General features: G+C 54.6%; 1 protein-coding gene across 1 annotated transcript in view; it reads left to right on the top strand.

Moving 5' to 3' along the window:
• Positions 1–8,404: 8,404 nt before the first annotated feature.
• Positions 8,405–21,890, top strand: part of DAGLA (diacylglycerol lipase alpha) — a 62,772-nt gene continuing 49,286 nt past the window's right edge. Inside the window, exon 1 of the mRNA XM_037839388.1 lies at positions 8,405–8,533. The gene's annotated coding sequence lies outside the window, so the exon portion shown is untranslated. The remainder of the gene's footprint in view (positions 8,534–21,890) is intronic.

Below are 21,890 nucleotides of genomic sequence, written 5' to 3'. Positions count from 1 at the left end.
CGAAACTCCTCAGAATCATCCAGAAAGGGCTAGGGGAAGCATGGGTGGAAGGGCCTGCAGCAGGGTGGTTCACAAATAGGGGAAGCATGGGGCTGCAGAGCTTCCCGAGTCTTTTCCAGGAGGTGAAGGCCAAACTCCTGCGATGTTGGCAGCAAAGAAGAGGATCTGGCTAGCACAGTGGTTCTCTCAACCGTGACTGCCTGCTGGAATCACTGGGGAGCTTAAAAACTCCTGATGCCTGCCTGGGTCCTGCATCCAGAGATTCTGATGCACATGGTCTGGGGTGCAGCCTGGGCAGGTGATCCTGATGAGATAAGCTGAGACCCAGTGACCTGGCAGAAGGCTGGTGTCCACTCAGAGGCCAAGGAGGTTCAGAGGGGGGCCCGCTGTATCCGGGGGACAGGCAGGCTGTGTTCTGGACAGCACTGGGACTTAGCTCCCCAGAAGGCCTGCCTGATAGTGAAACAGGGATCAACCTCCTCCAGGCACTTCCATCTCTCCACCCCACCTAGGATGGTCAGATAAAATATAGGTATAAGTATATCCCTTGCAATATTTGGGATATACTTATACTAAAAAGTTTATTCATTGCTTATCTGAAATTCAAATTTCACTGGGCATTCTGTAGGTTTATTTGCTAATTCTGGTAACCCTACCCCACCCACCACTGAGCTGGGAGCCAAGAGTCCTGGTTTTGGGTCCCAGCTCTGACTCTAACATGCCGGAGTCTTGGACAACTCACTGCCTGTTTCTAGTCTAGGTCTCTTCATCTGCTTAGAATATCCCTCCTGCCTCAGAGACCAGGCGGCTGTTTCCAAGGCGCTCAGCGTGACTCACAAGGTCCCTGGAAAGGCATAGAGCCCTGTGTAAAGGAATGCAGAGCCTTTCTCACGAATAAATCTGCATTTGCCTCCTGTGGGTTTGACCAATATAAATGGTTTTCAAGAGGCTGCTTACTTGTCCCGGGGATGCTGGGGAAATGAGAGGATAAGGCTGAGGACAGAGCTAGGGTGCAGAGCGAACCCCATGGTGAGTTTCTCTCTCTTCTTTCCCCCTTCTCCCTCCCTCTTCATCTCTCCTCTGCGACCTCTCTCTGACATCCTCCCTGCATCCAGATGACCATGTCCCCCTCTTTGACAAACAGAGAGTTCATTCGACCTTGAGCAAGCAGCTTTCGTGGGCCTACTATGTGCCAGGCCCTGGGGCTAAGTGCTGAGGACACAATGGTGGTCCAGTCCCCGCTCACATGCACTTGTAGGCTGGGGTGGGGTGTGGGGGGCACAAAACCAATCATCACTAAAACCGATATGTATGGGAAGAATGTGGGTCCTTAGCCATCCTGTCACCCAGGGACTCCACCCCTCGGTACCGACCTGTATTTGTTTCCCATTGCTGCAGCAACACATTTGCCACAAGTTTGGTGGCTTAAAGCAACACAAATTTATTATTGGACCATTCTGGAGGTCAGAAATCTGAAAAGGGTGTCACTGAGCTAAAATCAGGAAGTCGGTAAGGCTTCTAGAGGCCACCTGCTTTCTGAGGCTCATCTTCAAAGTCAGCAATCGCTGGGTGGATCTTTCTCACACCGCCAACTCTGGCTCTCTCACTCTGCTTACTCTTCTGTTTGGAAGGACCCTGGGGATTACATTGCCCCCCACTCCCACCCCCCACCCTATAGTCCGGTATGATCTCCCCATCTCGAAGTCAGTGGAGATTATTAACTTTAATTCCCTTTTGCTGTGTAATCCAGCATATTCACAGATTCTGGGGATTAGGACACAGACAATTCAGAAGGGCCATTATTCCGCCAACTGATATCCAAGAGAAATACATGCACGTCCACCAAAAGACCTGTACAGCCTTCTTCATAAGAGTTCCACACTGGAAAATGCCCGTATATCCATCACTCGCTGTTGTGGAGCAGATCAACAAATGATGCTATGTTCATACAAAGAAATGTTACACAGCAATAAAAAGAATAAACTGATGGTATGTGCAATAACACGGCTGAATCTCACAAAGATGATGTTGAGTAGAAGAAGCCAGACACAAAAGGGTACATTTATTGGAAGTAACCATCCATTTATAGGAAGTTCAAGAATGGGCACAACTTATCTACGGCATACAAGTCGGAACAGCTTACCTCTGGGGGGTGGGGTGGGGGGTTGTGGTATGGACCGTGAAGGGCACAAAGAATTGGAAATGTTCTGTACCTTCATCTGTTGGTGGTTATAGGTGTATACATGTGTAGAAGTTCATTGAGCTGTACACTTGGAATCCGTTCACTCAAGTGTATAAAGTGGTACCTAAAAAAATAATTGGAGTCTGTATGTTATGAGCCCGTATATCCATCACAGCAGAGTTTTAAGCAACGACATGACATAACCTGAGGTTCGTTTATAAAAGGTCATTCTGTCTGTTGGGTAGAAAATAGATGAGAAGCAAGAGCAACTAAAGAGCTGTAGCAATTGCCCTGGCCTTGTGTGGTACTGGTGGAGATGGACAAAGTGGGCGTTTCAAGAGATATTTAGGTGGTAGAATCAACGGGATGATTTAAGGGTTGTTGTAAGGGTTGAAGAAGAGAGTCATGGACGATCCCAATCTTGGGCAACTGAATGGAAACCAGGTTTGGTCACTCTGGTGGGGGTCACTGGAGGAGGAGCTGTTTTGTTGGGACCATGTTTCAGGGGCTCGTAGGACATCCAGGCAGAGGTGTCCAGTCTGCAGCTGGATACACAGGGCTGAATCAAAGTGGAGCAGTCTGGGCTAGAGCTTTTCTCCCAGGCAGAATCACCATCTCAACCCTCCAGGTAGCCTCCCTCAATTGTCCCCACTGGATGTGGTCTCTCTCACCTCTGGCCTTTCCTCTCTTGGGGACCTTTGGCCCTTTCTCCCTTGTGCTGTGATTCTTTGCATTGTAATTGCGGTTTCGGCTGGGTGAGGTGGTGTACACAGCTAGTATAGAGAGTTCTCACCCCCCCCCAACCCTCCCCAGGATTAGATTGTAGCCATCATAAGCCAAGGGGAACAGGGGAGGTGGGGGTTAGACAGGGAGAAGTGAGGACAATGAAGGGGGCTGATGTGATGATGTGATGGTGTGATGTCAATTCCCTGCTCTGATCCTTGGACTGGTTTGAGAGTTGATGGTTACAAGCATTGGGGCCAGCAGTTGAAGGACTGTTTCATGGAAAGGCTTTGGGGACTCACGGCCCAAGCAGGGGCAGTTTGGGTTCCAGGAAACAGAGAGTGGGGGACAAAGTTAGGGAAGGGGCCATTATCCCCACTGCTGCTTGGAATCCAGTCCCACTCACACCATAATGGTTGGTGGTGTCAAGAGACTTTGGGGAAAACCTTGGTCTTCTTGGAGGTCACATTCCACTGGGGCACTGATGAGATGGGCAGCAGAAGTAGAAAAGTGGGAGCCAGGGCAGATGACAAAGTAAAGCCACCTTAGAGTGGCTACCACTGCATGGATGAGTTGATGCTTGGGTTGATGGGTGGTTGGATAGGTGGATGGGTGGATGGATGGAAGGGGTGATGCATAGCTGGTGGGTGAGCAGATGGGTAGGTGGATGAATAGATGGGTGGAGGCACTGATGGGTAGAAGGGCTGGCAGATGGATGAATGGGTAAATGTGTGGATGAGTGGATGGTTGGGAGGGTAGATGGGTGGATGGGTAGGGAGGTGGGTGAGTAGGTGGGTGGGAGAATGGGTTTGTGGGTGAATGGGTTGATGGATGAACACCCTCAAGAGGACAGACAGACTTTCCACTCTAGTTACCGATGTCTAAAAAGTGCAGATAAATCACACTCGTCAGTAAGCATTCAGGCTTTCCCCTGAGACATCTGTGTTTATACTCCCATAGCTCCCCAGTGCCCAGAGGAGAAAAACTAGTTACTACAATGTCCATCAGGGAACAGACACTCACAAATAGGCTGGTTTAATGAGATGTAAGGATCCCCTTATCCTTTGGGCATTACTAAGAGTTCTGGAGCAATTGCTGGTGATACTCAAGTGAGATGGCAGTGGAAAGCTCCCAGCACTTCCCATTGGAAGTCCTCAGTCCTCATCACCACCACCAAACCACCTCCATCACTATCATCCCCTCCTCTGGCATCTCCACCACTACGACTTCCATTACCATCTTCATCACACAGGTTTGTTGAGATTTTGACTGCAACCTGGGCTTCCTTAGCTAAAAGATATGGGCTGGTAGGTTCCTTTCTGGAAGGGACAACTTGCCCCTTGGACAGGATTTCCCCATAGCCTTGTGGTCTTTTAATCCCTGGGCTGCTAGCAAAGCTGTGTCATCCAGCCCCCACTTCCAGGCTCTTTGCCCCATGACCCATTCATGTGCCTCCCAGCAGGAGGCACAAGGAAGGCAGGGAGAGAAAAGGCCTGCTGAGACCAGAGAGAGCAGCTATTTACAGTAGCAAGAAGGTTGAATCCAACCAGAAGATGCCCCAATGATCCTGAGCTGGGCCTGCTGGCTCCAGGTGCCCTGAAACCTCAACTCACGTGTATATCCTAGACCTTAGCTAATTTCTCTGCCTGTGGGAGTATGACAGCTCAGCCTCCAGAGCTTTTCTCTCGCCTCCCCAGGCAGGCCAAGTGTGTGCTATTTGGGTAAACAACAATCCCCTTGGTTGTCAGACGCAGACTTATTTACCTGGCGGTAGGACCGAGTGATTCCTTTCCATCCACCTCATCACCATCATAGCTGCCAGGACTCAGGGTGGGAGCAAGCACCCCGCAACACATAGGGATGGAGGACCCAGTTCTGGGGCATGGGCAATGATGTCAGGCTGCTCCTGGAATCCAGGGCTCTGTATTGCAGTCACATTCACTGTTTATCTCAGAGATCTCTCTGGACTTTACGCATCTTGGGAACCATAGGATCCACACATCCAGTTATTTTCTACCCAGCGTCCAAGCTAAAATGTAGTCATTGGATTTCCCTTGGCCATGAGCAGATACTTTATACTTTAAAATCCTGCATACTGTAAATTCCCCCCAACCCTAAGCCAGAGTGCCATGCTGGCTTTCCCTCCCTCAGGCTCTGAGAGAAGGTGGTCATTCAATCCCCAAGGCCAAGGGCAGTGCAGTAAGGGGATTGGTGCCCAGCTAAGGAATTCTGCAGTTGCCTTTCTGCTGGCAGCCCTACCCTGATGCAATCACTGGCCAAGCCACTCCACTCTGCAGCTGCCGAGAGCCAAGAGTTTGGGGCAGGACACGGCTGTGCCAGCTGTCAGGGACAGATTACGCTGTGAGGCTCGGCCGTGACTCACATTCCAGTACAGGGGAAATGTGCAAAAGTTATACATCAGTCTTTGGGGTGCCAAAAACCATCTTGGTTTTGTCTTGCAAGATGTTTAGCTTGCAGAGTGAGGGGCAGACAGAGGAAGAGGGTGGGGGAGAGGCGAGGGGAGCAGATCTGTCTCCAGCCGGCTCTGCCTGTCACACACCCTCTGCTGCTTCTAATAACAACACTCAGCATTTAATCAGCCCCTTCGTGGAAGCAGACGATGTCACACTCATTAATTAGTTAATCTGCACAGCCCCCCTGGGAGGAGGAGCCATGTTATTATCCCCACTGGGACCCAGAGGGAAACTGAGGCCAGAGTGGGAATTTGGCACTGAGATGGGGCAGCACAGCCTGGCAGCTGGCTGGGACCAGGCTATGACTTGATGCCCTCACTCTCATCTTCCTCCCCAACTCCAGTCTCCTGGAAACCATCTCTGAAGACATCTGGGCAAAGTCTGTCAAAATTGGGCCTTAAGGCACTCAGACGGAAGGTCAGGCATGGCATTGGAGCAGAGAAGGCCCCCAGGGAGTGTGGGCTCTCTTCCTGCCACCCATTATGGGTATGTTTCTTCCAAAGTGTGTCAGGACTAGGGGTGGAAGTGGCAGTGGTGTCTCTCTCAAAATGTTTGCTTCCTGTTCAAGCAACTCTGGGTTTTGATTGTCTGGAGGTTTTAGAACTGAAGGGAGGAACGTTTCCACCAGGAGGCTCTAAAAGGGTTCCACTGAATTGGAAACTGGGACTGCCAGCTGGCTGTTCGAGGATCTTCATCACACACACATACAGAGGAGGGATGTGGGTGGAAACGGGCCCCCCATAGTACCTCCTTTATCATTGAGCCCTGTGGTGAATGAGGATGAAGCCCGCTGCAAGTCTTGCTAGCCAGGATCACCAAAGGCTCAGCTCCCCTCCAGGAAGATTTGTGTCAATCCCTCAGGCAAAGGATCCTGGCCAAATGAGATGCAGACAGGAGGCAAGCGGAACGTGGAATAAGGAATTAGAGGAAGGAAGTCATAAATACATTCTAGGAGTTTGTGACCAGTTGTAAAAACCAGGTCTGCAAACCTCTCTTTCCTTGCTTGTTCCTGGAGTTTCTGAAGATTACATAAATGCCCCCTTTTTTCTCTTCAAATAGGGATGATCAAAATTAAAAACATTTTCTTGTTTTTCCTTTTTCTTTCTCCCAATATTTATAATAGCAGTCCTTCTCACACTCTGATGTGCATAGGGATCACCTGGGGATCCTGTGAAAATGCAGAGATTCTTGAGCCTGAGATTCTGAATTTCCAACAAGCTCCGAGTGATCCTGATGCCACGATGCTGGGTGGTCCTCGTGACACACGGTGAGTGGCAAGAGTTCCTGGGACATGTTGTCAGCGGTTGAATTTACTCTTTGATTCAGCTGTTAAATGCCTGATGGGATCACAAAAGAACTGGAGGAGAAAGGGATGTCACCTTGGACGAGCTGGAGTTGAATAATAGTGGCCTCTTGGCATCAAGTGTGGAGGTGCCTCAACATGGAAAACCGGAACCCGTTAGGTGAAGACAACTGAGAACTTGGGATGAATGGAAAGAAGGGTGCGAGCATGTGTATGTGTGTGTGTGTGTGTGTGTGTGTGCACAAACAGGGCAGCTAAGGGTGGAATACAGTAGACATTCTTTGGAGTAGCTCTTCAGGTCCTATCTCCTTCCCTGGGAACTTCTTTCAATTTGGAGGGGTGGGCCACCAAGTTTATGTTACATGACACTTCCTGCCCCAGCTATGGTGATTCCCCATGGCTCAAGCTAGAACAACAAGATTCTTTCTACTGCTGCAGTTAGTCCTCAAAGCCTCCCCTATCTCTGTCCTTCCTGAGGCTTGGGGGCTGAATTCTTCCTTGACACCCCAAGATACCCCAGTATTGTTTCCCTCCTTACAAGTTTTTTTTTTTTTTTTTTTTTTTTTTTAACCTAAACTGGCTAGACTTTGCCTTCAAAATAAGGAAAGCTGCCCTGGACCTAGAGCCTCACCGTAAACCCACATGTCCAGATGTCCAGGTAATTTACCCACCAAGGCTCCACCTCAAACTCTCTGCCAAAACCCGGGCCCCTACAGGGTTCCTTATGCTCCAGTTGTGGTTTCCACTGGCATTGAACTGTGGCCCCTCGCCCCGTTTTCTTGGGATGACAGCAGGGCTGACAGAACAACTAGGAGACACGTCCCCTGCCTTGTATCCCACTTCTTCCATCTGATGAATTTCTGCTCAACCTTCAAAATCCAGCTGGGTCATCATGCCCTCCAGCTCCCTCCAACTCTCTCCCCCAAGGCTTGCTTCAGAGACCCTTCTGAGAGCTCCACCAGCCTTTTCTGCTTAGCCCCTCCACCAGGAATACCCTATATTGTATTTGCATATTTTCACATCTGCCCCAACCCCCACCCTGAGCTCTAGTTTCTATTTGTGCCCACTACTCCCCCATTAGCACACAGCACGGGACATGAAGTGCAGCTCTCAGGAAAGGTGTGTAAAGCGACTTGCAGATTGAATGAATGGGCGTGTGTGAAGGGGGATTAAAAAAAAAGGGGGGATTTTCTTCATTTACCGGAAGGGGGAATATAGATAAATTAAAACCTGACCAAGCACCCCTTTGGATGCAGGAATGATGCTGGACGCTGTTGGGGGAAGGGAGAGACACAGAGGATGATGAAGACGTGCTCCCACCCCTCAAGGAGAGCTGTCACCCGGAGGAGATGGAAACTTTCCCTCTCTCTACTCCCCCGAAAGGAACCAGTTCTTCAGCAATCCCACTTCCTTTTTTCCCTCTCCCACGCCAAACCCGGTGACGCGGGGCCTGAAGGAGGAGAACCCGGGCGGCTCCCTTCCCCGCCCGCAGCGCGGCCCGTCCTGCCCGTCGCGGACGCCCACGGAGCCCCAAGCCGCGGCCCGATCCCGCCGCCCCCACGCGCGGAGCCCGCGCCGGCGAAAGGCTGGGCTCGCCGGGGCCTCGGCGCCGCTCCCCTCCCTGGCACCAGAGGGCGCTGCCGCCCCACGGCCGTCGCCATGGTCACCGCTGGCGGCGGAGTGGGGTTTACGTAAAGGACGCAGCGTCCCCTGGGGGGCGGAGGCGGCCTTCACGCCGGCGCCGGCGCCCTGCGGAAGCGGCGTTAGTGAATCGGGGCCTTGGGGAGCCCAGGATGGAGGTGGCGGTCGCGGCGGCGGCGGCGGCGGGCCGGGCCCTGCGGCGGGCGGGAGGTAAGGGGGGCCCGGGGCGCGGCGGGTCGGGCCCCGGGCGCGGGCGCGGTGCGAGCGGCGCGGCGGGCTGGGCAGTGTCCCGGGCGCGCGGTGGCCGGCCCGACGGGTCCGCGGGCGGAGGTGCGGCTGCCACGCGCGCCGTGGCAGCTGTGAGGTCCGGGGTGCTCCTGGCACCGTCGCAGGGATAGTGACACCCGTGGCACAGGCAGTGTGGCTTCCCTGGCACGGGTGTCAGAAGAATCCCCCCCACCTCGGTGCGGTGGTGGCGGGTGCAGCTCTTGGTACAGGTGGGTGATGAGCATGGCACCCGGACTCTGTCTGGAGTGGGAGCTGCCAGCTTGTGGGGCTATGGTGGTGCTGCTGGCATGGGTGTGAAGAGGTGCTCTCCGCTTGGGCGTTGGGATGGTTCTGGCCTGGACACGGTCTGTGGTGATGGCTCCAGGGGCTTGAGGCATTGGTTCCTGGGCATGGCTGGAGTTCCTGGCATCACTGTGAGAAAGGGCCTTGGGACAGCATGGTGTCGGGGGTGCCGGGGGCTGCCAGGCTCTGGGAGGGGGAATCAATGGCCTTCTGATTCGGGAGCAATGGTGAGGGGCACTGCCTCTGTCATGGGGACCCTTCTTTAATGCCCATTGGATGCACTGGGCTGGAGCCCAAGGCGGGCAGAAGGTTGGGGAGAAGGTGGGTGTCCTTTCTCATGGACATAAAAGAGAGAGGCCATGAGATACTTCTGCCGCCCTGATTGTGCCCAGGTACCAGTAATTTCCCAGGTTCATGGATTCATCCAGTTTTGGAGAAGAAGGGAGAGCTGGATGGTTCTCCGTGGTGATCTCAAAGACCGTGCAGGGCTGAAAGCTGATGGGTGTCAGTGGTCTGGGGACAGGTGTCGTACATCAAGCATCTGTGGTCACCACGCCCTGCCTTCTCCTTCAGTTGATGGGTTTGCTCCAGGGGGTCTGGGAGTTGCCTTTCTTCTTTGGCGCTTGGAATTGGAAGTCTTTGGTTCTAGAGGATCGCTCGGGGTGGGAGCATGCTTGAAAGATGAGTCTGCAGCCACTGGGATGTGTTAGGATTGAAACTGTCCCGACTGGTCTCCTGGGAAGCTTTGGACAAGGGTCTCGCTCAGCATCCCGTGGCGTTGTACTTCTCAGATGAGGAATTTACAGACCTCCCAGATGAGTCTTAGGAGGTGGGCGAAATGGTCAGGTCTTTGTGGATCTCTTGGGGAAGAGGAATTAAGAGTAGAAAAAGGAGGGAGCTTGGGGTAGGTCTGGGGAAGGCACTTAGGAGTCCAGGAAGGTGATATTGAGGGTATCGGAGCCGGGGTAGTGAGTCAGAGCTGACTGATCAAGGTGATTGGAGGTGCTGCTGAAGTTCCGTAAAGCTGGGGCCTGGTGCGTTCGGGTGCAGGTAACTTGGGCTCCAGTCTTGGCTGCATGACCTTCAGCAGGTGACTTTATCTCTCAGATTTACATCACACTGGGGTGGGGAGTGGGGGCTGCTGCTAGGAGGAGGATGAAAGGAGATGGTGTGTCCGAAAACCCTGTGTCAACAGTGAAAGCCTGTACAAAGATCAGGGATTCTCCTAAGGTAAAGAGACCATGGTGGGAGGCGACAGGAAATGGGGGCACGAAATGTGATCCGGGAGAAAGAGAGCCGGGAAGCAGAGGGCCTGTCCTAGGGCATGAGAGGCCCTGGGCGTAAATGCTCCCTGCGAGGGGGAAAGTGGGCTCTGTTGACACTGAGTCGCCTGCTGAGCTGGAACCAGGCCCCAGGTCTCCCAAGGACGGTCCTGAGCCTGGCTGCAGCAGCCGTGGAGTCCTGCCTGAGTGGCCCGAAAGGGAGCCCTTGCTGGGGCTGCAGACATGCCCAGTTGTCTGGGGCTGACAGATGTGGGGAGGATGCTTGGCAGGTGTGTGTGTGTGTGTGTGTGTGTGTGTGTGTGTGTGTGTGTGTGTGTGTGTGTTTTCTCTTGGGAATTTCCTTCAGCTCTAGGTTCTGAGAGTGGGGGTGGGAAGCAGTTGCATCAGCGTTTTGGGGGCTGTGGCTAGAGGAAAGTGAAGTGGGTCAGAGCATCCGCAGGATGGGTTTGGGGCTGGGTGGTCCCGAAAGGGAGGTTGAGGCTGGATGGCAGGGGGCCTGGGGGCAGTAGGGAACACCGTCGAGGGTGGGCTAGTGTGGCACCAACTCCCCCTGCCATCCCTACTGCAGAAAGGCCTTCCCCGGTAAGGAAGAGGAGGAAGGCTGTGAGTTACTTTTCTTTCTGCTACCTGGGGCCTCGTTCCCGATGACAGACTGCCAAGTCTGCGTTACAAACCCCAAAAGCTGGGAGGCTTTGCTGGAGGGCCTGTTTCTGAAGCATTCCACGTGGGTGTCTGCCATCACCGGCAGCCCGTTTCCCAAGCTTGCTCCCTGCGGCAGAAAGTTTTTTCCTGGTGTCCGGTCTGCAGTGTCAAGCCACGTGGGTAGGAGGAGGACACAGCCCCACCCCGCCCAGGGTGGTGAGCTGACTTTTCCATGCCGTGGGACTCGCCCTTTCCCAGTGGCTGCCGCCTGGGCACTGCCTGGCATTGCAAGTACTTCCCTTGACCATTTCTGGGCAGGTCTGAAGGATGCCCGAGGCCTGTCCTGCACGCTCCCTGCAGCGCCTTTATCTGCCTCCCAAGGAATTGTGCAGCATTTGAGTGCCTGCCTGGAAAGCTCTCTCCAGTGCAGAGTCCATTAAGAAGGAAGCCTCTAGCTTTCCTGTTGTGAATATTTAGTATTCAGGTCCCCTCAGCTCACCCTCCACACCTCCGCTTGTTTGTTCTGATTTATGGCTCAGCCTTATGGTTTTGGGTTCCAGGAGCCCTTTGCAGCCACCCCTTGCCATCTGCTTGGGAGGCTGGGACTCTGCGCAGCAGAGCTGGGTGGCAGGAGGGGCAGATCAGAAGATGCCGAGAGGGGGAGTTGGCCCCTGTTTCCCAAAAGCAGAGCTGAGCTTTCTTAGGAGTTCTTGGGATTTGAGGCAGTAGGGAGCCAAGCCAGGTACCCACCCCTTGCACAGATGCTGGTGTTGAGCAGATTCCAGCTGGGACAGGGGACTAGTAATCTATGAGTGGCAATCAGGGGCCGGGGGCTCTCTGGAGCTGAGATTTTTCAACTCTAGCCCTCAGTCCTAGCCCTTTTTCCTTTGTCCATGTTTCTCCAAAAAGTTGCTTTACTCAGCTTCTGGCAACCTTCCCATCTTCAGCTCCCTCATAAATCATGGTGCCCACTGTTCTGCTTCAGGGGTGCCAGGGAATATTGGGCATCTCTGGCTAGAGGATGCTGGATTGGAGCCGGGAGCATTAGCCTATATAGCTGATGTGGAAGGCACAGCCTGCTGTGGAAGCCCCTCCCCTGTCCCTCTCCTTACTTCTAGGCAGCTCCTCTCCCCGGGACCAGAGGGGGCCTCAGGACTTAATCACCTGTTGGCCAGCTCCATCTGAGCTCCATTTCTCATCAGAATAGCTTTCTGTTACACTCCACTGGACTGGGCAAGTAGCGCTGGGGGAAATAGCAATGAGCATGTGGTCAGAGGAAGATAAATCTTTTTGAACTGCGGAGCCCAGGACATTGCAGGATGTGGTTACCAGCCCTGTTGATCTTGATTTTTTCTTTTCTTTTCTTTCTTTTTTTTTTTTTTTTGATTTCGGATACCACTCTGGCTGTGCTGTATCTCTCTGGATTGGCTGGGGGAGTGTGTGAGTAAAGACAGGTGTATGAGTGGGGTAGGTGGGAGGGGTGGGTGAGGAAGACCTAGGAAACAACCTTACCGAAGGGGACCTCAGCCACTGAGGACGAGCGGGGACGAGTCTGGGTGGGGAGATGATGTGGAGGGACAATGACGCGGACACGGGCAAGGGTGTTGCTTTCGAGGTGGGGAGGGTGGTTGGCAAGAGTGCCCAAGCCCTCTGCGAGGCTGGTGGAGGTGAGCAGGGCCACGGGGCTGCCCGAGATGACCCACGTGTACCCGGAATGCTTCTGTGGGAAGGGAGGGCTGAGGAAGTGTGGAGCGCCTGGTGGCGTGGGAACCCGTGGGCTCCTGTGTCTGGCTGGCCCAGTGTCGGTGGGTGTGCGGAGCAGGGCGTTGCTGGGTTCCGCGCAGTGAGAGAGAACAGTGGGAGCAGGGAGGAGGCTGCTTTCTAGCTCCAGGAGGGTGGGTTTAACATCTCCATGTTTTGATTCTCCCACGAGGATCTTCCTGCTTTCTCTGTATTCCTTAGAAGGAAGCCCAGGCCGAAGGTGTGGCTCCCAAATGCCCATGTGGTCACTACCTGCGGGCGAGGCGCACAGACCTGCTTCCACGTTCCTCCTCAAGCCCACCTGGAAGTGGGCTGGGACAGTCCACCCGGACAGCAGAAGATAGCGTTAGAGCCCCTGGGCATGATGGGTGTGGGCCCTGGTGTCAGAAAGACCTAGGTTTGAATCCTGGTGCCTCTCTTTGCCTCGGTTTCCTCATCTTACCGAGGAGGATGGTAAAACCTCCCATAGGGAGGTCTGTGACGACATTATGCCTTCTGGGGAGACAGATCCTGATGAAAGCAAGCACTCAAATGTTTTTGCTGTTGCAGTGAGAATCTTTCCCCTAGAAAAGTGGTCACAGTGTGATCCGCCTCCACGAGCACCCGGGAAGGCGTCCTGCAGCTTGGCCCATTTCTTAACAAGGAGACGTTGGCTCCTCCCCTACCCTTGGGATGGATGGAATCTTGCACCTGTCAGCAGTGTCCTACAGAGTATCATCAGCCCCGGGGAATGTGCCCACTCTGATTCAGTCCCTAGTTACGTCTCGAGCACCTACTGTGTATGCAGCCCACGTCGGGGCTGGTGAGGGCCTTAAAGAGGAACTGGACCTGCCAGAGCCCCTGAGGGTGGATCCTGCCCTGAAGGTGTTCACCGTCTGTTGAGAAGGTATGAGGTGGACATAAAGGTCCACACTGCACTGTCAGAGGTGGAGTAGGGGGAGAAAATTGACCCTAACCAGGCTGATCATGGGATCTGGGGCCACAGTGACCTTTAACCCAGGCCCAAGTACCAGGAGGAGTCAGGCTTGGGAAGGAGATTGTAGAGGAAACAGCAGCAACGGGGGGACGTGGTTTAGGAAAGCGAGGCGCTGTCTGTTCGCAGCCTGGCTTGAGCACGGGGTGCTGGAAATGGAAGTCATGGAAGCTGAGGTTAAAAAAGTGAGTTGGCCTGGGGTCCCCGAGGGCCATGACTTCAGGGTTGTGGAAAGCACGGGCAGTGGCTGAAGTACCCTGAGCAAGGGTGGGGGCCTGGCGCTGCCCCCCACCCCCAGGCAGAGGCGTCTGGCAGCAGGTGCCAGGGGCACTGAGGAACTGGAGGGGGGCAGCCAGCTGGCATCTAGAGCAGGTGCCCAGGTGTGGACGGCTTGGCAGGGGCATGCTGGGGAGGGAGGGGGGAGACCAAGTGGGAGAGGTTATGGGGGAGGGAGGTAGAAGCCAGGAGATTTGTCCTCCTGGTCAAGTGGGCATAGGAAGGGGCAGGAGGTGGGGCATGCGTCAGAGCTGGGCCCGGAGTCCCGGCCTGCGCTGGCTTTCCCACACTCAGCTGGTTTGACACTTGGCTGTGCCAGGCCGGGAGTGTGAGCAAGAGGCCCTCGGGGATCTCCAGGAGGCTGTTCTCATTCTCCCGGACCCCGCTGAGGAGGTTCCAGTGTTCCCAGCACTTACTTCCAGGCGTTTGATCATTTTCTCACCAAATTACCCCTTGAAATTTCGCCTGCCTGAGTTCAGCCCAGGAGGTTACTATTCTGGGAAGTTTCATCAAAACCCTGTCAGCGTTTGAGAGTCCTCTGAGCTGGGGGGCACGTGTGGGAGGAGAACAGGGCCCGTCCTCACCTGCGTTTTGGGGGCTGCTCCTGAGACCCAGGTCCTACACCTGGAGCTGCTCCTGGCCCAGAGAGGCAGCCTCTCCGGGTCAGGGTGGGCCGGGCCTGGGGAGGTGAGGCAGGCCCCTGTCGTGGCCACTCCTGGAGCCATTTAATTAATTTATGATTGATGTCCCTGGACTTAGTTGAGGTTAATTTATTATTGATGTCCCTTCATTATACACAATCCACCCTCACCTCCCCGCGCACGGCTGCGCCCACGGCGGCAGGGACACGGGGTGGGGGTGAGCTATGGGGGCTGCCCCTCTGTCATGCTGCCCACCCGTGGGTCCCAGGTCCCCCGCGGCACAGGGCCCCACCCTTGGCTCTTGTCAAACTCTATCGGGTTTTGGAGTCAGGGAGGCCACGGGGTGTCTGGCTGCTGGAGGCTTTTCCAAACTCATTTTCCCCTGCTCAGCCCTCAAACAACAGTAATAATAACAGTAGTTTCTATTTTGTGAATGCCAAGGAACCGAAATGGACACAGGAAAGAGAGAGGAGGCTCTCGTTTACTCCTTGCAGCAGCCCTGGGCAGAAGCCCCCAGCCCTGCCTTGCAGAAGGTTTTAGACAGGTTGACTTATCTGCCCAAGGGCACACAGCAGGCGGGTGGGGAGCCAGGGTTTGAACTCAGGATGGATTCCTTTCAGTCTCCCTCCCCTAGACCTTGTGTCCCATCTCCCTGCCCTACCTGTCCAGCAGGTGCCATGGAACATTCCGTCCCAACGAATCTTTTCTCTATGCTACACTCGCCCTGCTCTTGTCTCTGAACTTCAGGATGGCTTCTCTGACATGACAGTAGCAGTGGCAGTAGGGGACGTAGCACTGGCTCTCCTCTGACACTGAGCGTGCTGTTAAATGTTCCAGGCTTGTTCCCATCACTAATCCATGTCCTTGTTGAAGGAGGAGGAGGGCAAACCCGTCTGGAGCAGAGATGGAATGGGCTTGGCCCCTCCTAAGCCATTGTCATACGTGATCTCCCTCAGTCCTCATAAGCACCCCCAGAGGAAGATGGGATTCAGCCCTTTTATGGTCGAAGGTTTAGAAATGAGCTCAAGGTCACTCAGCTGAGAGGTGGCAGAGCTAGGCTTTGAACCCCAGCAACTTTGAGACACACGGTGCTTGTCCGAGTCTTCCTTGAAGTTGTCCTCACTCGCCCCCTCTTCGGGCCTGTTCATTTCTCCAACATCAAGTGGCCCCAGCACCTTTCTCCCATGTGGCCTGAAGTGCCGTCCTGTGTTCGGCCTCCTGGCCGTGGGGGCCTGGCCTGCTCATTCGCATGGGATGGGTGATTTTAGAGAGAGACAAAGTAATGCGCCAAGTGCTGGGCTTGTATTCTCTTCCGGGCTCTGCTGGGCAACTTCAGACAAGTTACTGAGCCTTTCTGTGCCTCAGTTTCCCCCTTTGCATAATAGCAACAATCGTGTCTCCTTCACTGGTTGTTCCCATGCTCGAAGGCAGTCCTGAATGGGAAAGGGCTTTGGGAACAACCTTGTGCTGATCAGGGGTTAGAATCGCTTGTGAATGAAATTCAAAAGCTGGCCTGAAGTCCAGGAATGCTTAATGCTGGACACGTAAACCCAGGCCCGGCCATCACTCACCCTCTGCAGCACCCTGGAGGGGAGGACGAATTCCACGGCTTGCCAACTGTCAAGAACCTGCCCCAGGGCTCTGTGTGGCCGTTGTGGGGCAGGAGGTCCCTAGTGGATGCCGGCCCCAGCCTGGGTCCTGGGGGGTTGTCCCTCCCATGCTGGGCCCCTTGGTTGCGCAGAAGGGCTGGAGGCACACCTGGGAGCTGTGGGCCCTGCTCCCACCCACCTGGGCAGCCTAACCAGGTCCCCTCAGGCTGGGTTTGGTGAGGAAGGAGAATAGCTTGCCAAGCAGCTGCCCAGACTCACCTCACCCCCAAACTGTGCAGAAAGCCCTGTGACGGGGTGAGCCCCATGTCTGTTCCAGAAAGCAGGGAGACTTTCAGCCTCTTGTGGCGGGGTTCCCAGGGCATTGGCCCGAAACCCTTGGCTTTCCCCTCAACTCCGCTCTGAGAGCCCATCAGTGCCTGGCTGGGGCCGGGGAAGAGGGCACGGCTGCCCCTGAAGAAGGCCGAGGTCCCAGAGCAGCGGGCGGGGTGAGGCAGGCCTGGCAGCGCGGGTGGAGCCTGTGGCCAGGCTGCCGTTAGGTGACATGTGGTTTCACTTCTCAAGTTCCCGCCTTCTGCAGGCCGGGATTACATCAGAGCCACCTCCCTGTGCATGGAGCTCCCCGGCCGCCTTGGGACAGCTGCTCTGCTGCAGTTCACGGCAGGCTGCGACTTTGGCATTGCAGGGCAGCCCCAGACCCGGCAGTCACCCCCAGCGCCCTGCCTCCCAGTTAGCACCTGCTGGCTCCGCCCGCACAGACCACCTGCTCCCTGAGGCCGTGCCAGCCCTTAAGTCCCTTTGGCTATCCGCTTCCGGATTGTTCTCTCTCTTCAGCATAGCATAGGGCCTCCAAACATGAGCTCTAACGTAAAGGTGGGGCCACATTTGGGTCCACTACTACGTGGGTAGTCACTTAACGTCCCTGAGCCTCAGTTTCCTCATCTGTGTTGGGAACAAACGAGATGCCACTGATGAAGTTTCGCCAGTGGTACTCAGTAAATGGTAACTGCTGTTCCCAGTTGTCACCGGTGTAGCTCTCGACCCTCCTCAGCCAGCCCAGACGTGTGCTAAGGCAGCTGGGAAGTCCCGTTCCGACACTGCATCTCCTCTGCAGCCAGGCAGCCCTCACACCCCTCCGGCCACATGGGCCGCCCACCCCTCAACCTTCACCCCCCTCCCGCTTCTGGGCTGCCTCTCTGAGCTGCCCCGGGTCCCACCGTCCCTCTGGCATCTGCTCCTGCACAGCTTCTCGGAGCCTGTCCCCTCACCCCCCAGTTCCTTTAGCTCTCTTGTTTTGGTTTCCTTCCCTTTGGCACCTCTTCTGTCTGGCTAACTTTTCATTGTCTGTCTTTTCCTCTCCTGAGACATGTGGGGGAAGCTGGTTTCTTCCTCAGGACTCTCTGCCCCCCTCCCCAACCCGTGTGCAAAGTGGCAGCCCCCCTTGGCCCGTCTGGCTCCCCCGTGGGACTGTGGGACGGCGGCCTGGTGGTGAGATTGCTCGACCTATGAGTGGAGGACACGACTTGGCTTCACAGCCAAGAATACCACCCGTCTTGACGGATCCCGAGCCTGTCAGTTGGGGCTGCCGCTGCCAAGGGAGCCAGGCCCGAGGTGGGGGTGGGCCCAGCCTCAGGGGGCCACAAAGCCCCGGCTGAGCTAGGGGTGCCCATCACAGCAAATCCCCTCCAGTTCCAAGGACCCCTCCCACCTCAAGGCCAGAGTCAAGCCCAGCGTTCTGGGGAGCCAGAAAACCAGCTGCATCTGGAGTCTCTTTCCTCCTGGGAACTTAAGGAATTTTTCTCAAGAGGTTGTTTCAGTTTCATACCTTTGAGAAGAACTCGGTCTTTCTCCGACACCTTCTCTGGGACTGAGGCCAGGCCACTGAGCAAAGCCGAGTGTGGCCAGCTGTCACCTCCCATCCACCCATTCATTCTGGGGACATTTATCCCAGCTGCATGTGGAGCTGGGAATGAGAGAGAAGTTAGCACCAGTTACCAGTTTGTCCTCAGGGAGTTAGTTGTCTGGTTAGTGATTGACACATAAACAGACATTACAGATCAGCAACAACAAACATGACAAGAAGCACTTCACCGGGAATTCTGTCTACCAGGCCCTGTTCTGAGCGCTTTATGTATCCTAACTCATTTGATGCAAAGAAGAGTGGCAGTTTCCATTTTGTGGGCACCCACCTGACTCCAGGTGCTCATGGCACCCCTAGGAGGGGGCACTTGTGCTAGGGACAGATCGAGGACCTCAGCTTCCTGGGAGAACTGAGGGAACCCGCTAGAGGTCATGTCCTTGCAGCGGCGGGCTGGGACTCGGATCCCCATTGGTCTGGCCCCTGCTCTCAGGGTGTTCATTCTTGCTCTCCCCACTTTGTCTCAGATTTGGGGACCCTGCAAGCCAGAGGAAGAGCAGGTTCTTGCAAAGAGAAGGTCCCCTGTGGCCCCCCGTTGCTGCAAAGTCCAGTCTCCCCTGTCCGGGCAGCCCTCACTGCTCCCCACATGGAGGTCTGTCAGTTGCTGGCGGTCACCTTGTCATCCCCAGTTTTCCGTCCTGGTCCTCCTCGGACCCCACTTGCCGTGGCAGGTGGCTCTTGGGCTCACACGGGATTGTTTTCACCCACCGTGCGCCTGCCGGGCTGTTTCCGATGGTTCTCCTGGCCACCTGCCTGCTCACCGCACAGCTTGATAAACAGGCTAATGGAGGGCCTGGGCACCTCAGGAGCTGCCTTCTCCATTTCTTGGCCCCTTTAGAGAGTCTCGACCCCCTCCCTGCCCCAGGTGAGCCCCATTCAGCAGGTTTCCAGCAGCAGTAACTAAGCCAGGCGCCCAGCCCACCAGCTGCTCAGTGCTTTATAAAAGTTTAACCTTAATGGTGTAATGGACTCCCATCATAAAGCAGCTGGAGTGGTGCATCCTGGGATGTATAAATTACAGGAGCCCTCTGAAGTTGTAATTGGAAATGGCAGCAACTGGAAGCTTGAAAGAGGCAGGCCTGCCCGGGCCCCGCACAGCTATTCTCTTCTTCAAAAGGCTCAGAACTGAGTTCAGCTGGGAAACAAAGAATGTCCTCAGACCAAGTCGAGCTCCTGGTTCTGCTGCTTTCCTGCCCCCCACTGCATCTGCAGAGCCTGTGGGCTTTGGGGGTGGGCCCCCTGCCCAGCCCTGGGCTTTGGTTCTGCACTGTAAGGGAAGGAACACAGGCGTGGAGATGGCAAACAGGGCAGACTCCAGCCCCAAGGCTTCCCGAGGGGAGCTCGGGCCAGCTGCCTTGACTTCCCTGGGTCTCCTTGTCTCCTCTGTCAAGGGGAGGGAGTGAGACCCCTTGAGGGATGGACATGAGGACCAGGTAGGTGTCATAATGCTGCATCCTGAGCTCAGGCCCTGGAGCTGACCCACCTGGCTTCCAGCCCTGGCCGCTGCTGCCATTAACCAAGACCTTAACCAAGTCCCTTAACCTCTCAGCTGCAGTGTCTGTCCCCCCCTGTAAAATTGGGGGAATCACTGGACCTACGTGTGAGGAAGGTGAAATGGGATGCAGCTTGCCGAGGACCCCGCAGAGCGCCTCCTTAAGGAGCATGCAGGTACCTGAGGAGCCTGCGGTTCTGCAGGTGGCTGTTGGTCCAGGGACCACACCTGTGTAGCCAGGGCTGTGAGCTTGACCCATAGGTAGTGCCTAGTGAGCGTTCGCTGGAATGAGCCACCCGGGCCAAATATGCCCATCACCTGCCCCTGGCCAGTTTCTGCACCCTGGGCCTCCAAGTGTGACCCATGAGCCACCAGCATCAGCGGCACCTGGGGCTGTGTAGACGTTCAAACTCCCCCACCTCCACCCCCACTTAATCAGCGTTTTGGGAGCGGAGCCCAGGAATCTGTGTTTTAACTGCTTTCAAGGTGCTGCTTCTGTGCACTTAAGTTGGAGAAGCAATGGTTGGGTCTCATCCTGCAGAGCAGGATATCTCTGGATGTCAGAATTGGGATCGGTGGTCTTGGGACTGGCTGAAAACATAGGTTCCTGGCCCTCCCTCGGATCCACTGATTCAGAATTTTCCGGTGGGAGGCCTGGGAAAGTGCAGGTTCTGCTCTCCTGCCTGTTCAGTTTTCAGAGCTTCTGGGAATCACTGCCTTCGAGGCTGTGGAGAAGGCAGCTCTCGCCCTCCTCTGCACACACACACACACCTTGTGCTTGAAGCTCTGTCCCTGCCGGGGGGACAGAGGGCACTAGACCAGGAGTGAGGGGCCCCAGCGTCCGTCCTGGTCCTGCCCCCGAAGCCCGGCGTCCCACAGCTGCTCTGCCTTGGGCACAGCTGCGGGGTTTGCTCACAGAGGAGAGAACCAGCACAGCGCTCACCAGTAGGGAACTGGTAGAATAAACTCACGTACATCGTGTGCACACACTGCACAATAATGAGGAAAGATTATGGTGGGAAAGTGTTTACTGAAGAGAAATGCTCACCTTCTTCAGTTAAGTGAAAAATAAAGCAGTAGGTCTCAAAGTGATCCCCTGTTTGGACAGAGGAGAAAAAAGGAAAGACTGGAAGGATGTTACTAGTTAATAGTAATTTTCCCAGAGGGATCACAGGTGATTTCTATTTTTTTCTTCTTGTTTCCTTTTTCTATCGAGAACTTGCATTTTGGAATAAGAAGAAGAAATGGGTCTGTAGAAAAATGCTTAGTCTGGGGCCCTCAGTTTACAGAATGTTCTCCTGCCTGAGGCCTGGGGCTGCCCCCAGCCGGTGGATGTTTCCCTCTCTCTGGACCTACCCCCTGACCGTCCACTTTGACTCAGTGGGATTATTCGCCGTTGCAGTGTTGTGCTCCCTTCACCTCCATCCATTGCCAGAACTTTTGTATAACCCCAAACAGAAACTCTGTACCCATTAAGTAAAAGCCCCCATCTCCCCTCTCAGCGAACCCTGGTAACCTCTGATCTGCTTTTCGTCTCTGTGAATTTGCTTCTTCTAGGTATTTCCTACAATTGGAAGCATATGATGTTTGTCCCTTTGTATCTGGTTTCTTTCACTCAGCATCATGTCTTCGAGGTTCATCCACGTTGTAGCAAGTATCAATACTTCATTCCTTTTTATGGCTGAGTAATATTCCATTGTATGGATAGACCACATTTTGTTTATCCATTCTTCTACTGATGGGCACTTGGGTTAGTTCCACCTTTTAACTGTTGTGAAAAATGCTGCGATGAACATTGGTGTACAAATATCTGTCCAAATCCCTGCTTTCAGTTCTTTTGGGCGTATACCAAGGAGTGAAATTACTGGGTCGTATGATAATTTTGTACTTAGCTTTCTATGGAGCCGCCAAACTGGTTTTCACATGGACTGTGCAGATTTACATTCCCACCAACAGTGCATGAGCACCTCTTTCATTTTCCATAGGAGGGAAGAGTGGGGGGGGAGAGCTGAAGAGGGGAGGCCCACCAGTTTGCAGACCTCTGGAGCTGAGTTCCGAGTTTCTTCCGGGCATCTCCTCCATGCCTAAACCTCAGTTCCAGAGTCTAGGCACATATGATGTGTTCAGAAATGATGGTTGAATGAATGAGACTTGGAATTTGGCTAAGGACAGAGCAAGGGTGCATAGCTGTGTGACCTTGGGTGTATCAGTGTACCTAGCAGGGCTTAGGGTCCTCGATGCTAAGATTTGGGGAACTGGGGAGACTTGAACTCTGATTCCCTAGGGCCCTACCAGCTCTGATCTTCTAGGGAGTCACGTGCCTTCCCACTCCCTTCCCCTTGCCTGGTTTTCTAAGCCACTCTTGCCGCCCAGGAAGACCCCATATGTCTATTCCAGCTGCCAA

Source organism: Choloepus didactylus, chromosome 6 (genome assembly GCF_015220235.1).
Source record: "Choloepus didactylus isolate mChoDid1 chromosome 6, mChoDid1.pri, whole genome shotgun sequence".
In the NCBI taxonomy this organism is placed as follows: domain Eukaryota; kingdom Metazoa; phylum Chordata; class Mammalia; order Pilosa; family Megalonychidae; genus Choloepus; species Choloepus didactylus.
Note: the sequence above shows the minus strand (reverse complement) of the source record. Positions and strands in the feature narration are given on the sequence as shown.